This window comes from Coturnix japonica, chromosome 13 (assembly GCF_054131305.1).
Source record: "Coturnix japonica strain WE chromosome 13, WE-NBRP24, whole genome shotgun sequence".
Taxonomy (NCBI): domain Eukaryota; kingdom Metazoa; phylum Chordata; class Aves; order Galliformes; family Phasianidae; genus Coturnix; species Coturnix japonica.
This window is the reverse complement of record NC_140675.1, coordinates 4,913,910-4,928,145: the sequence shown is the minus strand read 5'-3', so window position 1 is coordinate 4,928,145 and position 14,236 is coordinate 4,913,910.

The following is a 14,236-nucleotide window of genomic DNA, read 5'->3' as shown; positions in this document are numbered from 1 at the left end:
AAACTACAATGTTTTCCAGAACTGTGTTCGCTGGACACAAATGTCTTCAGATTCAGAGACACAGACAGCGGTGCCAGTGCCAATGCCCTGTGACTATAGCCCGGTGCCCAGCACTACTCTTCCCTGCTGCCTATTTGATGTGTCTCATCCTCCAAGTTTTTTCAGCTCTCCTAAATAAATGGCCATGGTTAAGGGCATGTTTTCAGCAGGCCATTTGGGCACACACTACTCCCACTGCCCTCCAGATTTCTCCATCCCTTGCTCTTTGTTCAGTCAGATACCTCCCAATTATCTGTCTGATTTCTGACTTTCAGGGGGATTACTGGAATTTGTTCCATCTCCCCAAATTCTGAGAATCAGTGAGAATGTGTTAACCCGTCTCAATGTGTGAAATACTCAGAAGTCCTGATCAATTTTAAGTTGATACCTCTCAACTACCTGGCTGATCTATCCCAGGGAGATTACTGGAATTTGCTCTATCTACCAGAGTCTGATGGCCTCTGTTGTCAACTACTTCACTGTGATTCAATCTATCCTATCCTACCTCAGAATAAATCATTTCTTTTAAAAATATTCCATATGAAAGACAAACTTCAATAGATGCAGCTTGAACATGGCATGCAGTTGATCACTGTGTTTTATTGTTCATTCAATTGCATCACCTTTCTTTCCATTTGCTGGCCAGATAAAAAAGAGAAATCTTTCCTTTTCCATGTGTAGCTGGTTCTCTGAGGAAAGCCAGTGGGAGTTGGTGCAAAGCAGTTTTAACACTGAGCGGATGAATGCAGAGGAGAAGAGTGATGTGAAGAAAAGTGATGCAAGTCCCATAGGTCCATTGTGAGCAGAAATTGGGTGGGGAGGTTGAGAAGGACCTTTGTCAACACAGTAACAGTACAGAACTCATTGGGACAACCTGGATTGGTATCAGTTGCACAGTGCTGCTTTAATGTCTTCTTTAAACCCAACTATAAATAAATAGACAATAAATTTATACTGGATTCTTTAAGCTCTCTCCAGATATCCCTCCTTTTTGCTGAACAAGTTCTGATAACCTGAAGAAGATAACAAGATGGCATAAGGCACAGGAGATTCTTTAGGTTATAATGGGCCCCAGGGTGCATTTGATGCTGAGTTCATCAGCCTCTAGTGCAGAGAGAAGTTTGCACAAAGTGCTCAACAAGACAAAGTCAGAAGTAACAGTGAAGTTTCTTGGAGTATTAATGGGCCCGCTGAGGGCCATTACCAAGTAAGCTTCCCAAGGGACTTGTTAGAGAAGATAACTGGAAGCCATGACTACAGGCAGGCAAAGGCACTGGCATGCTAAGAAACCTCTCCTTTGCCTTACGAAGCAGACAGGTCAAGCCCTGATTGCAAGACCAGTGGTAGAGAGGTCCTGTATCTCATGTTGGCTCCGGGCATTTCCTGGGGCAATGGGTTGGAATTTTGTATGATGTTAAATGAAAGACATGGGGACAGAAGATCTCAGGCTCTACATGTGGTGCAAGGACGCTGTAAGGTTCATGTCCCATATGAGACCTATGTTTCATTGCAGGATGTGAGCAGGGATGTGAGAAGGGCCCAGTCTGAACAAGCAGCCAATCCCTGTGAAACTCTGAACTTCAGATCTCTCGGTTTCAGTGCCCTCCTTTGCACATTCTCCCAGAGTTTGAAGTCCTTTATGTTCTGTGGTGCCCAGAACATAGTGAGGCAGTAGCAATGCAGAGCAGAGGGATGATCCTTTCCCTCACCCAGCTGGCAATAAGTTGCTTCATGCACTCCAGGGGACTGTTGTCTTTCCTGGCTGCCTTGGCACACTGCTGACTCACATTCAGTGTGATGCTGACCAGCACCCCAACCCTTTCCAGTCAGAATCCTCTCCAGTGTCCCATATCCAGTCAGTGTGTATGTCCAGCGTTGCCCCTACCCAGGTGCACAATCAGGCACTTGTTCTTGTTATACTTTATGCACTTGGTGCTTAGTACCAACTGGTACCCACTTCTCTGACTTGTCCACATCTCTCTGCAAGTCCTCTCCACCCTCAGTGGAGGCAACAGCACCTCCTCATCTGGTCTCATCAGCAAACTTGCTCAGAACGTCTTCTAGTCCTGCATTCAAGTCATCTGCATAAACATGAAAGGAAAGTGGCCCCAAAATGGAACCCTGGGGACCCCGACAGTGACCATCTACCAGCCTGATGGAAAAAACTGACTATAATCCTTTGGGACTGACCTACTGGCCAACTGCTCACCCACCACATTGTGTTTCTGTCTAGCCATATGCAGAACATTCTGTCCAGAAGGTTGTTGTGAGAAACAGTATCAAAATCTCCACTGAAATCCTCAAGGATTACATCAACTGGCTTCCCTTGGTCAACTAAACGGATAACTGTGTCACAAAATGAGCTTAAATTAAACAGGACCTTCGCCTCACAAACTTGTGTTGGCTGCGACCAATGACAGAATTGTCCTTCAGCTGTTTTTCCATAACTCCCACCATCATTTTCTCCATAATTTTACCAGGCTCTGGACTGACAGGTCCATAATTGCCCATGTCATCTTTCTTGCTCTTCCTTACAATGAGACAACATTTGCCAGCTTCCTGTCAGCTGGCATGACCCTAGACTTCTATAGATGCAATTGAAATGAGAGCCCAGAGCACACTAAGTTTTCATCATTGAAAGAAAGTAGATGTGCCATAGCTTTGCAATGCCTTGAACTCCTGAGTATGCCACAGATGGAGCAGAGGGGAAGATTTGCCTCTTCGGTAGTGAACTCATTCATTTGGTAAGCAGAATAACACTACCTGATACATGGGGACTGTGTCTCTGCTCTGCTCTGCTCAGCTCACAGGGCAGCGGTCTGGCAGGGTGTTGCTCTCATGTCAATGCAGGTAAACTCACTTTAATCCTTTTTCCTCTGTAAATGCTTCCTCTATTTCTATGCTCAGATACACTTCCACATTCCCTCAACTACACTTTCATATATCATTAACAATTACACTTTCTTATACCATCAAAACAGTTTGTCAAAACGTACAGTTCTTCAGTTCACATAAACTCCCTTAATACAGTCTGTATTCTTCAGTTATAAACACTGTGCCACAGAACCAGCACTGATTGAACCACCTCCCTCACACACTTCCTCGCAAGCAGTACATAGTATTACATAAATGGGTTGACACTCATTGGTCGGGTGGAATGTACACCTCTCCTCAGGACAATCTTACTAATCTACAGAGTACAAACTCCCGTCTTCTTACATACAAGCAGAAAGTACATATGAGTGGACAGACAACACAGTCTTTCACTTTGTCCGTGTCTGGCCATTTCCCTCACAGGAGGAAGGAAACATGGATCGGGACTCGGCACTCACCCTGCAGCTGTTCTGTGTCTCACTCACACCACACTTACTCTGACATTTAGATCAAAAACCATGGTTTATTCATACTACACAATGCTGACAACGTTTTCTAGCTGGAATCTTAATAACACTCATACTCTGGTTGACCAGTTGCAAACGTTAATGTTTTTCCCAGAGTCGGCTTGACACACGGTACCAAACACTTAAAGCAGATGATAATATTGAACATACAACCTATAACCCCCGTGATTACAACTTGGAGAACCCAGGCTACCATTTGACAGGCTATCCACTATATCCCATACCCGTAGGAGAGACCAACCTAGGTCCCTCCTATTGTCACCCACCTGGGAGAGAGTATTTGTTCTTGTTTCCATTCATATGACATACAGTTCCCTTTCATAGGAACTCACCCAAGGAGTCTTCCAACCCAGCTGGCAACCAAAGCCATGAGCTCACCTCCCTGGGAGCAGCACGTATGGCTGTAAACTGTGTAGGATGTCTCCTCAAGACATATGGGCTCCACTTACCATACACATACCTGGTCCACCTATGGGTGGTCCTTGTCTGTCCCTGCAGTGATCAGGTGAGGAAGGGAGTCCTTCAGAGAAATCTCAGGGTGCGCCAAAAGTGTCTCCCTCTCAGCTGGTCCTGCAGCGAACAGAGCTGGTCCCACCTGGGCCGCCAAATTGACTACAGGAATTGAACTCTATAACCTCTATAACTGATACAGTCTCCCATGACATCCTTATAACAAAGCTGAGGAAGTATGGGATAGGTGATTGGACAGTGAAGTGGGTCGAGAATTGGCTGACTGGCAGAGTGCAGAGTGTTGTCGTTGGCGGTGCAGTGTCTGGCTGAGGGCCTGTAACGAGCGGCATCCCCCAGGGGTCTGTGCTCAGTCCGGTCTTGTTCAACATCTTCATCAATGACCACCCTCAGCAAGTTTGCTGATGACACGAAGTTGGGAGGATTGGCTGACACACCTGAAGGCTGTGCTGCCATTCAGCGAGACCTGGACAGGCTGGAGAGCCGGGCAGTAAGAAACCAGATGAGGTTTAACAAAAGCAAGTGTAGAGTCTTGCACCTAGGGAGAAATAATTGCATGCACCAGTACAGGCTGGGGGAAGAGCTGCTGGAGAGGAGCTCTGCTGAGAGGGACCTGGGCGTCCTGGTGGACGACAGATTAACCATGAGCCAGCAGTGTGCCCTTGTAGCCAAAAAAGCCAATGGCATCCTGGGGTGCATTAAAAAGAGCGTGTCCAGCAGGTCGAAGGAGGTGATCCTCCCCCTCTACTCTGCCCTGGTGAGGCCTCATCTGGAATATTGTGTCCAGTTCTGGGCTCCCCAGTAAAAAAAAGACAGGGATCTCTTAGAAAGAGTCCAGCAGAGGGCCACTAAGATGGTGAAGGGCCTGGAGCATCTCCCCAATGAGGAGAGACTGAGGGAACTGGGTCTGTTTAGCCTTGAGAAAAGAAGGCTGAGAGGGGACAGGATCCAGGTTCTATAAATATTTGAGGTGTGGGGGGCAAAGTGTTGAGGCCAGACTCTTTTCAGCAGTGTGTGGAGACGGGACAAGGGGAAACAGACAGAAACTGCACCATAGGAAGTTCTGCACTAATGTGTGCAATAACTTCTTTACGGTGAGAGTGACAGAGCACTGGAACAGGCTGCCCAGGGTGGTTGTGGAATCTCCTTCTCTGGAGATATTCAAGACCTGCCTGGATGCTGAGCTGTGCAACGTGGTGTAGGGAACCTGCTTTGGCAGGGGGCTGGACTCAGTGGTCTCTGGAGGTCCCTTCCAACCCCTACAATTCTGTGATTCTGTGAATATCATGGAGTTGTTTGGATGGGGAAAGACTACCCCTTTGAATGACCTTTTGTCAGGGCATGTCCTGGGATTCCTAGGATCCTCAAAATGCAGCACTGCTTCTGTCACTGAAAAATGGGGCCCTGTGTGGGACGGAGGGAGGGTCCATGAGTCCCTGGCCCACCTGACTGAGTATTTCCATGGTCTTAGCAAAGACATACTTACAACTTGAGAATGACAGTTAGCTGTGTTCATGGTGGCATGGCCACTTTTAATGGCCTTGAACTGTCTGAACATAACTGAAGAGGCTCAGGCTGATGCAAATCAGCTATTGAATGATAGTGTTGAAAAACTGGAAAGACAGGTGGCAGTTTTGATGGGGAAAAAACCTAATTCAATCATTCTCCTATGGAAGATCAGAAACATCTCTCTGGAAGACCATGGGGACCCTGTACAAGGGAATCTGTATAAAATGGACTCTGTAAATGAAGGCACTAAAAGGTCAGATTTTGAGGTTCCATTTGGACTAGATCTATTTGAGATCTGACTGATTGTAACCCAAAAATGAAAAAAAAAAAAAAAAAAAAAAGCAGGATAGGCTGGTGGGAGTGCCCTGACCAGTATCCAACCCCCCAAACCCTGCTGCCCATAATACAGCAGCTGAACTGATGGATATAGTACAGTGGTTTAGACAGAAACCAAGAGAGCATGCCAGCATAGCTGCTCTGGTTATGGGACATGGAGGCAGAAAGCGCTGTGGTGAATGGACTGGAAATTTCAAAACTGACATCCATTACTACTCACCCTGCCCTCAGGCAAAGACTGTATGCTCTGTCCAACATAATGAGGATAGCCATTTGATCAGTGAATGATTTATGGCTGTGTGTCATATAACATGGCCAAATAAGAATGACATACCATTAAATATCAGCCTGTGGTCCTCTATGGAGGACTAACAAAATTATATTAGAGAATTAGGCATGAAAGAGGCAATCTATGAAGATGATTTTGAGAGCCCAGTCAATAAATTTTTCATCAGGAACGAGGGATCTCATCCTACAGCCATCACCTTTACATCAGTATGGGTCTATGTTATCCATACTGAACCCCCCAGTGGCCCTCAGGTGCTGTAATACAACAGGCTGCCCAATTGATGGGGAGACAGGAGTGCCTATGGCCAGATGCAGGCTCTGAATGGTGGTGGAAAGGTCTGAGAAAGGCAGAGAACCATCTGCTGCCATGACTTAGGCGTCCAGCCCCTAAGGTAATCCAGTCTGGACCCATTAGGGTCTTGAGACAACAAATGTTTAAAGACCAGATTAGAGCAGGAGTTCAGTTTAAAAAGATCGATGGACAGCATAATCAGGAAAAAATATCTGTTAAACAGGCCCAAGCACTGAGTATTTATAGTCCAACCTTTTCAGCCAAACTAGATGTGAATGTAACTCAAGAAGGGTCTGGATGGGGGCTCTGGCAGAGCCAGAGTTCTTTGTGAACCCCTATGAGGTTTTGGCCACAGGTTTGGCATGGAGCAGAATAAAGATACATCACAGTTGAAAAGCATTTATTGGCTACCTATTCTACACTACAGGTGGTAGAACCAGTAGCTCAGATTTCAGAGGTTATCGTTAAACAACAAGGCCAGTCCAGGGGTGGGTAAAAGATCTAACACACATCTCTATGATGGGGGTGGCCCAATCACAAGCAGTGGTGCGCTCAGTTGTTCTGCTTGCCTGCTCCTCAAGGAGTTAGGAGAAATCTGTGCCTGTTGCATGTTCGAGTGCATGCGCAATGCCATGTGGAGGGCTTATCACAATAAAGATTGGCGGATTTGCTGCGTAGACCGGTCAGAACTCAGATCTGCGTTGTGCTTCCTGCGGCACCAAACGCCCAACAGTGGCAGTTCCGTGTATTGGCCAGCAGGTGGCAGCAGAGACCACGGAAAGAACGTCTGCGGGACAGACCCTGGGGATCCGTTCTCTTTTGATTATAGGGGAAGAACACAAAGATGGAAGAGGAGGGAAGGGGGAAAAAAAAAAAAAGAAAAAATCAAACCACAGCAAACAAATAAAAACTTCTCCAAACGTAGCAAACGTGACTCTCTGTCAATAAATAAATGAGTATTTGAATTGATGTCCCTTTCCCTTGACATTACTATTAGCATTACTTTGATGGTGCCCTATCTGGGTCATTTCCAGGGGATGTCAGGAGTAAGGCACAGTGTCAGGAGAAAAAGAACAGACTCTGTTACTTTATAAACGTGATAATAGAGAGAGTTCATTGGAAAAAATACAACTCTTAAATAATACTATAATAATAGCATGCTTCTGATTGGATGCAGGCATCATCTGGGCTCTGATTAATATTACTCTTAAGGTAAAGATTATTGTTACCATAATGATTTTTTTTTTGGATTATGATCAGGGTTAAGGTTCCTTTTGCTACAAACTTCTAGCATCATTTTTGTTGTTACATTTGGAGTTAGGGACGATTTTAGAATCAGGGTAAGTGTTAGGATTAGAGTTACATTGCGGGTTATTGCTGTTATCTTTACAGCTCCTGTGAGGGTTGGGGTCTGGGTCAGGTGTTTAAAAAATGAAATGAAAAAAGCATTAAAAAATATATTTAAAGCTTCAGATTTCCTTAATCTTTGTGGGAATCATATAATGTGCAACTCAGATCTACCTCTTCGTGCAGTGACTGAGTGTAAATTTGCTAGAGCCTAATATAATATGGCCTTGTGCTTTCCACTAACTCACCTTCATTTCATTTTCATTAAATTTGCTTAGTAGTCAGATTTTGGTGTGTGGATATTTTAAAACAATCTAACTGACATTGGCAAAAAATTAAAAATAAATTAAAAAATGCACGACAGCATCAATTGTATCAATTTATATAGATAAGAAGAGCAGTTTTCCTTAGTTTTCTGTGCCTCTTTACTTTCTTACCCCCTCCCCTTGTGTGAGAAACTCTCAAAGTCAAAGATTTCTAGTTAGGCAAAGATGGCAGCGATAGCAGCAGTGCTTATTCATTATTGCAATACTGCACGCACATCCCCTATTGGCAAGGGAGAAACTGCACACCAGTCAGTGAAATCAATTCTGTTCTGTGCCCTAAACCCAATGCAGGTAATGCTCTCATGGCTCTCATTGGTTGAGCATCTCAGGCTCACAGACTCCTCGAGACTGTTGCTAGGATTCATTTCCATATAAGGTCAATTACCAACCTCTTGTTTTTAGGTCTGCCTTGTATTTTTCTGTGGAGAGAGAAGGGCAATGTTTCCAACAGTCAGTACATTCATTCTGTCCTGTGCTGGGCTCTACCCACCCTGTGTATTTATCTTGTGCTTGTCTCAATTCTCCCCATGTCAGAATGCCCCCAGTCTGAACTTAATTCTGTTCAGCAACTTTCTTGGTGGAAAAACTATGATGGGGGTGGCCCAATCACAAGCAGTGGTGCGCTCAGTTGTTCTGCTTGCCTGCTCCTCAAGGAGTTAAGAGAAATCTATGCCTGTTGCGTGTTGGAGTGCATGCGCAATGCCATGTGGAGGGCTTATCACAATAAAGATTGGCGGATTTGCTGCGTAGACCGGTCAGAACTCAGATCTGCGTTGTGCTTCCTGCGGCACCAAACGCCCAACAGTGGCAGTTCCGTGTATTGGCCAGCAGGTGGCAGCAGAGACCACGGAAAGAACGTCTGCGGGACAGACCCTGGGGATCCGTTCTCTTTTGATTATAGGGGAAGAACACAAAGATGGAAGAGGAGGGAAGGGGGAAAAAAAAAAGAAAAAAAGAAAAAAACCAAACCACAGCAAACAAATAAAAACTTCTCCAAACGTAGCAAACTTGAATGTCTGTCAATAAATAAATGAGTAATTGAATTGATGTCCGTTTCAGACAGTCCCCTGTAGAATCAGGGTAAGGGTTAGGATTAGAGTTACATTGCAGGTTAATGCTGTTATCTTTACAGCTCCTGTGAGGGTTGGGGTCTGGGTCAGGTGTTTAAAAAATGAAATGAAAAAAGAATTAAAAAAATATATTGAAAGCTTCAGATTTCCTTAATCTTTGTGGGAATCATATAATGTGCAACTCAGATCTACCTCTTCGTGCAGTGACTGCCTGTAAATTTGCTAGAGCCCAATATAATATGGCCTTGTGCTTTCCGCTAACTCACCTTCATTTCATTTTCATTACATTTGCTTGGTAGTCAGATTTTGGTGTGTGGATATTTTAAAACAATCTGACATTGGCAAAAAATTAAAAATAAATAAATAAATGCACGACAGCATCAATTGTATCAATTTTTATAGATAAGAAGAGCAGTTTTCCTTAGTTTTCTGTGCCTCTTTACTTTCTTACCCTCTCCCCTTGTGTGAGAAACTCTCAAAGTCAAAGATTTCTAGTTAGGCAAAGCTGGCAGCGATAGCAGCAGTGCTTATTCATTACTGCAATACTGTGCGCACATCCCCTGTTGGCAAGGGAGAAACTGCACACCAGTCAGTGAAATCAATTCTGTTCTGTGCCCTAAACCCACTGCAGGTGATGCTCTCATGGCTCTCATTGGTTGAGCATCTCAGGCTCACAGACTCCTCGAGACGGTGGCTAGGATTCATTTCCATAGAAGGTCAATTACCAACCTCTTGTTTTTAGGTTTGCCTTGTACTTTTCTGCGGACAGAGAAGGGCAATGTTTCCAACAGTCAGTACATTCATTCTGTCCTGTGCTGGGCTCTACCCACCCTGTGTATTTATCTTGTGCTTGTCTCAATTCTACCCATGTCAGAATGCCCCCAGTCTGAACTTAACTCTGTTCAGCAACTTTCTTGGTGCAAAAACTACTTATACAGCTGTTTTACAAGAGGGTTATACATTCAGTTAGGGCCTACACTATGTACTGAAAATACTGGAAACTTCCACTGCAAAAACACGATCTACCTCTCCCATCTGTGCAGCCTTGCAGACCCAGAGCATGCCAGGTTATTTCTGCTTTCATAGCATTTGCATGCTGTAGGGTGAGCACAAGGTTCTGCTGCTTGATTCTTCTGCAAGAGCTGCCTACTGGCAAATGGTTGCAGGGATGGAGGATGTGACAGAAAGCATTTGTCTCCACAAGAGCAGAGTTACATTCAGTGCAGAGAGTGTGAGAGTCAGGTTGGTGTGGAAAAGCACTGACACGCTGGGGATGATGCAGTGCTCACATGTCTAACACTCACAGACATTACTGTCAGAAGGATGGTGCTGTGTTGTGCTTCTACCTTTGGCAGCCCCTGGAGAAATGCTGTGGCACACAGAACACCTTTGTATTGCACTGACTGCTGCCATGCAGCATGGATTTAACACACCAAATCCAGAGGAGCATGACTGCATCTAACTGCCCTGAGAAAAACTACTGTAGCTGAAGAGATGAGGAGGCAGCTGCTCATCTGCAGAACAAGCAGTACTGCCAGACATTGGGCCAGGTGAGCACCTCCTGCTGCAGCGTGATGATGACAGGGCTGGAGATGATCTGCAAAGCCAGCTTAAAAGTGGGAGACGTGAGTCAACATGGCAGGAGGACAGAGGTGTTAGGGAGCAGCCAAGGCATCAAAGAGTATCAGAAGGCTTTGAAAGGTATCACAAAGCAACAGCCAGGAAGACTGGGATTATCATGAGCAGCAACCTGGATGCTAGAGATTATTTGCTCCCATACAAAATGGTAGAGATCTTGCTGCAGACATCCCAAAGCCAGGCAAAATGGGAACCCAGAGCTCTGCCTGCACGAACCCCACAGCCAGAGTGTTGCAAGCTGAGCTGCCTTGCTGTTTGTTGCATTCATCCCAATCCCTGTGAATGAAGACTCGGAATGCAGTCAAAGCGATGACTGAGCATGAGAGTGACTTTATTCATTAAAAGACAGGAGGGCTTGAGAGGTCAAGGGTGAAGATGGGACTCCTCTTGTCAAGATGAGAGTGGCTCAGAGCTTGTGCTGCTGCCTGGTGCCTGGGACTGGCAGCCTGACTCCAAGTCCCCATCTAAGATGCTCAGCTTCACCTCACTGATGCTGCCCTGCTCCTGCATGGTGGTGCTGCTGCTGGGACACTCGGGCTGTGCTTGGGATGGGCAGCACTGCAAAGGCGCTGAGTCACAATCCAGGCAGGTGACTGCTGTGTCTGGCAGGCTCAGGTCAGCATCTTCAGCAGAGCCAGGAGATATGAGAGCATGAACGTGGATGAGCCCCTTGTGTCCATCACTGTTACCATGTGGAAGGCTGTCATCCGAATTGCAGCGATTCATGCTTAATAAGAACTCTCCATTGATGGAAACACACTGCACATCACTACTTGGTTTGGATCTTTGGGGTTGACAAGGGCTCGAATCACCTAGGAAGGCATAGAAACACAAGGGTTAGTGTCAAACGTTTGCAAGTTGAATCATGAAAGGTTGTTGATACTTGGTAATAGAGTGGCGGCAGGAAGAAGCAAATAGGCTTCAAGCAACAGAGCCACTGTCTTGAAAGTGATCCTCATTCAGGTCCAGCTCGTGTGTTGTTTCACTGTAATCTGCTTCTTTGGGTCTACCTAGTGGGCAGCAACACTCGAGCTGTTACTGATATCACTGAAAAGAACTGGAGACAATTGTTCTATTCCTAAGAGCTTCAAGGTGCCTAGAAGCACAAATAGAAACCAGCAGTATTTCATCACTTCATCAAAAAGAAGGTCAAACACCTGAGCTGTGAAGAGCAGTTACAGAACCTATGCATAAGATCACACCAGGCATAGTTTGTTCTAACAACAGTTATGGCACATAGTCCATTTCCTTCAATATTCCCAAAATGAAATGATGTGGAGCATTACAGGGAAAGAAACACTGCACACAGACACTATGACCCTGATTATACTCAAGCAGCAGACTTAAAACAAGTCAGAGTTTTTGATTCCAGGATATTTCAGGACCTATCGTGTGAAATTCAGTTACACAACAGTGCCTAGGTGCCTGCGTTTCAAGCAACTTTCAGATCACAGCCATGTAAAATAAAAACAAATTCAGTGCAGAAATAGCAAGCCTGTACCTTAATACTCATGAGATTATCCATTTTTTACAGCACTCTGACTAAGTTCTAAAACTTGCTCATCCCAGTTCACTTCAACAAGTTCCACCAATTCAAGCAACGCAGTTCTGAGATCCTGTGTATGTTGTGCAGATAGAATTGAACAGTGCAGAAATAATCTCTGACAGCTTTAATAGCTCCGTTCTGCTTACAAACTCTCAGTCCAAAACTATTCTCAGTTTTAAGGAAATGAACACCTGAAGCAGTTGGATCATCTGCCGCATTCTGCTTCTTGGCATCATGATTAGCACAAAGGGTTTTCTGCTGTCCTGCAGAGATGGAAAAAGTCCTGCTTACAAATGGACCAAGTTTCAGTGTACAGCAGAGTTTGTACCAGACTAAAAAGCCACGTCATTCAATTCATGTGCTCAGGTTGTTATGCACTCCGAAAGGAAACAGAACTAACTGTTGGATTCTGAAGGCAATCTGTGGGGTCCTACATTACCTCCTGATTCTGGAAGAGGAAATTCTAATAGCAAATGCAGAACTTTGATCTTTGTAGACATGAGAAGAGCTGGCATTTAGGAACATTCATTTCAGGGAAATCAAATGATGTGTCTGTATTTTTACTACAGATAGTATAGGGAGCAGCCAGTTGAAGAACCAGATACAAAAAATCCAGCCCATTGGCAAGAAAATACTTCTCCTTAAATTCTGTATGCTATCATGGTACAGAATTAGGCTACAGTGCCACATAGGCCAACCAAGTGTAGAACCAAATCCACAAAATACTGGTAGACAAAGCAGCAAAAACAGGGACAATATTCAGCAGACAGGCCTTTCTACCCACAGCTCAGCATGTTCTGCCATCCGAAAAGCAAGGCCTCTTGTCAAGCTCAGCTATTTCCCTTCTCAGTGTATTCTAGCACCACTGATACCCACTGGTATCCTCCTGTAGAGTGCTATCATATTGTCATCATCCAAAGGGAAAACCCACACAGCAGAGCATACAGCAGTACACCCATGCTCCAAATATCCGCCTGAAAAACAAAAAGACAAGCTTACAAACCTGAAGCACCTCAAATGGCTTCCTGACAGACTGGATTGTCTGCCCTTGCCAAAGCCCACATATAGCCCATGAAAAGCTGGCTCTTTCCCTCAGGAAATAAAACCTTATCGTCCCAGAGAAAGCATATAACCCTCATTCAATTGCCCTTCCACTCAGCTTAGAGCACTACTAAAACCAGCATCTTCACCTTAGCTCATCACACTGCTGCAGTTCCTTTTACAAGGATTTCACTGGCAAAAATGAAATCAAAGCCGTCACAAGGGATTTAGCACAGTTACGTGTTACTGGCTACGAGAGCTGTCAGCACAGTCACCTGTCTGGCTTTGCTGCTGTTCTATTTATGTACAGGCACAACAAGGTTCAGACACCTCACAATGCAATTCTCACTTTGACTCTAAAGAAAAAGGAGGCTTGAAAAGCAGTGTGTGGAAAACAAAGAAACAAGAATTAGAACAACAGTGGGGCCATGGCACTTGTAGGAATTGCTCCGCCTTTAACAGCGATTCAAGAAGGATGAGGGCATTCCAAACCAAACCAGTTTGGACAGATTAACAACTGCAAGTAGTGGGTTCCAAAATTCCAGACATGAAATCAAAGCTGGAAAAACTCTTCACATTTTCATCTCTCAATTTTTAGTACATTGTGCATTACAACGGAAACAATTCTTCACATACAACTTGGAAGCTAAAGACAAGTCTGACAAAACAGACTGCACAGAAATGATGGATAATTAACAGAGCAAATTGCTCTTTCAAACACTTAGTAATAGAAAGAGATCTCTGAAGTTGCTGTTCTGTAGAGCACCAAAGCAGTCGCTTGAGGCAGTTCAGGATTAGCCTGAGACAAACCAGCCAGCTGTGAACTGAGACCAATTGCACTTCTTCTATTTTACTTTCATTCTATGTGACCTCACTAAGCAAATATTGTCTAAGACCAGGAGTATCACATAAATGTGCAGATCTCAAGCTGCTCA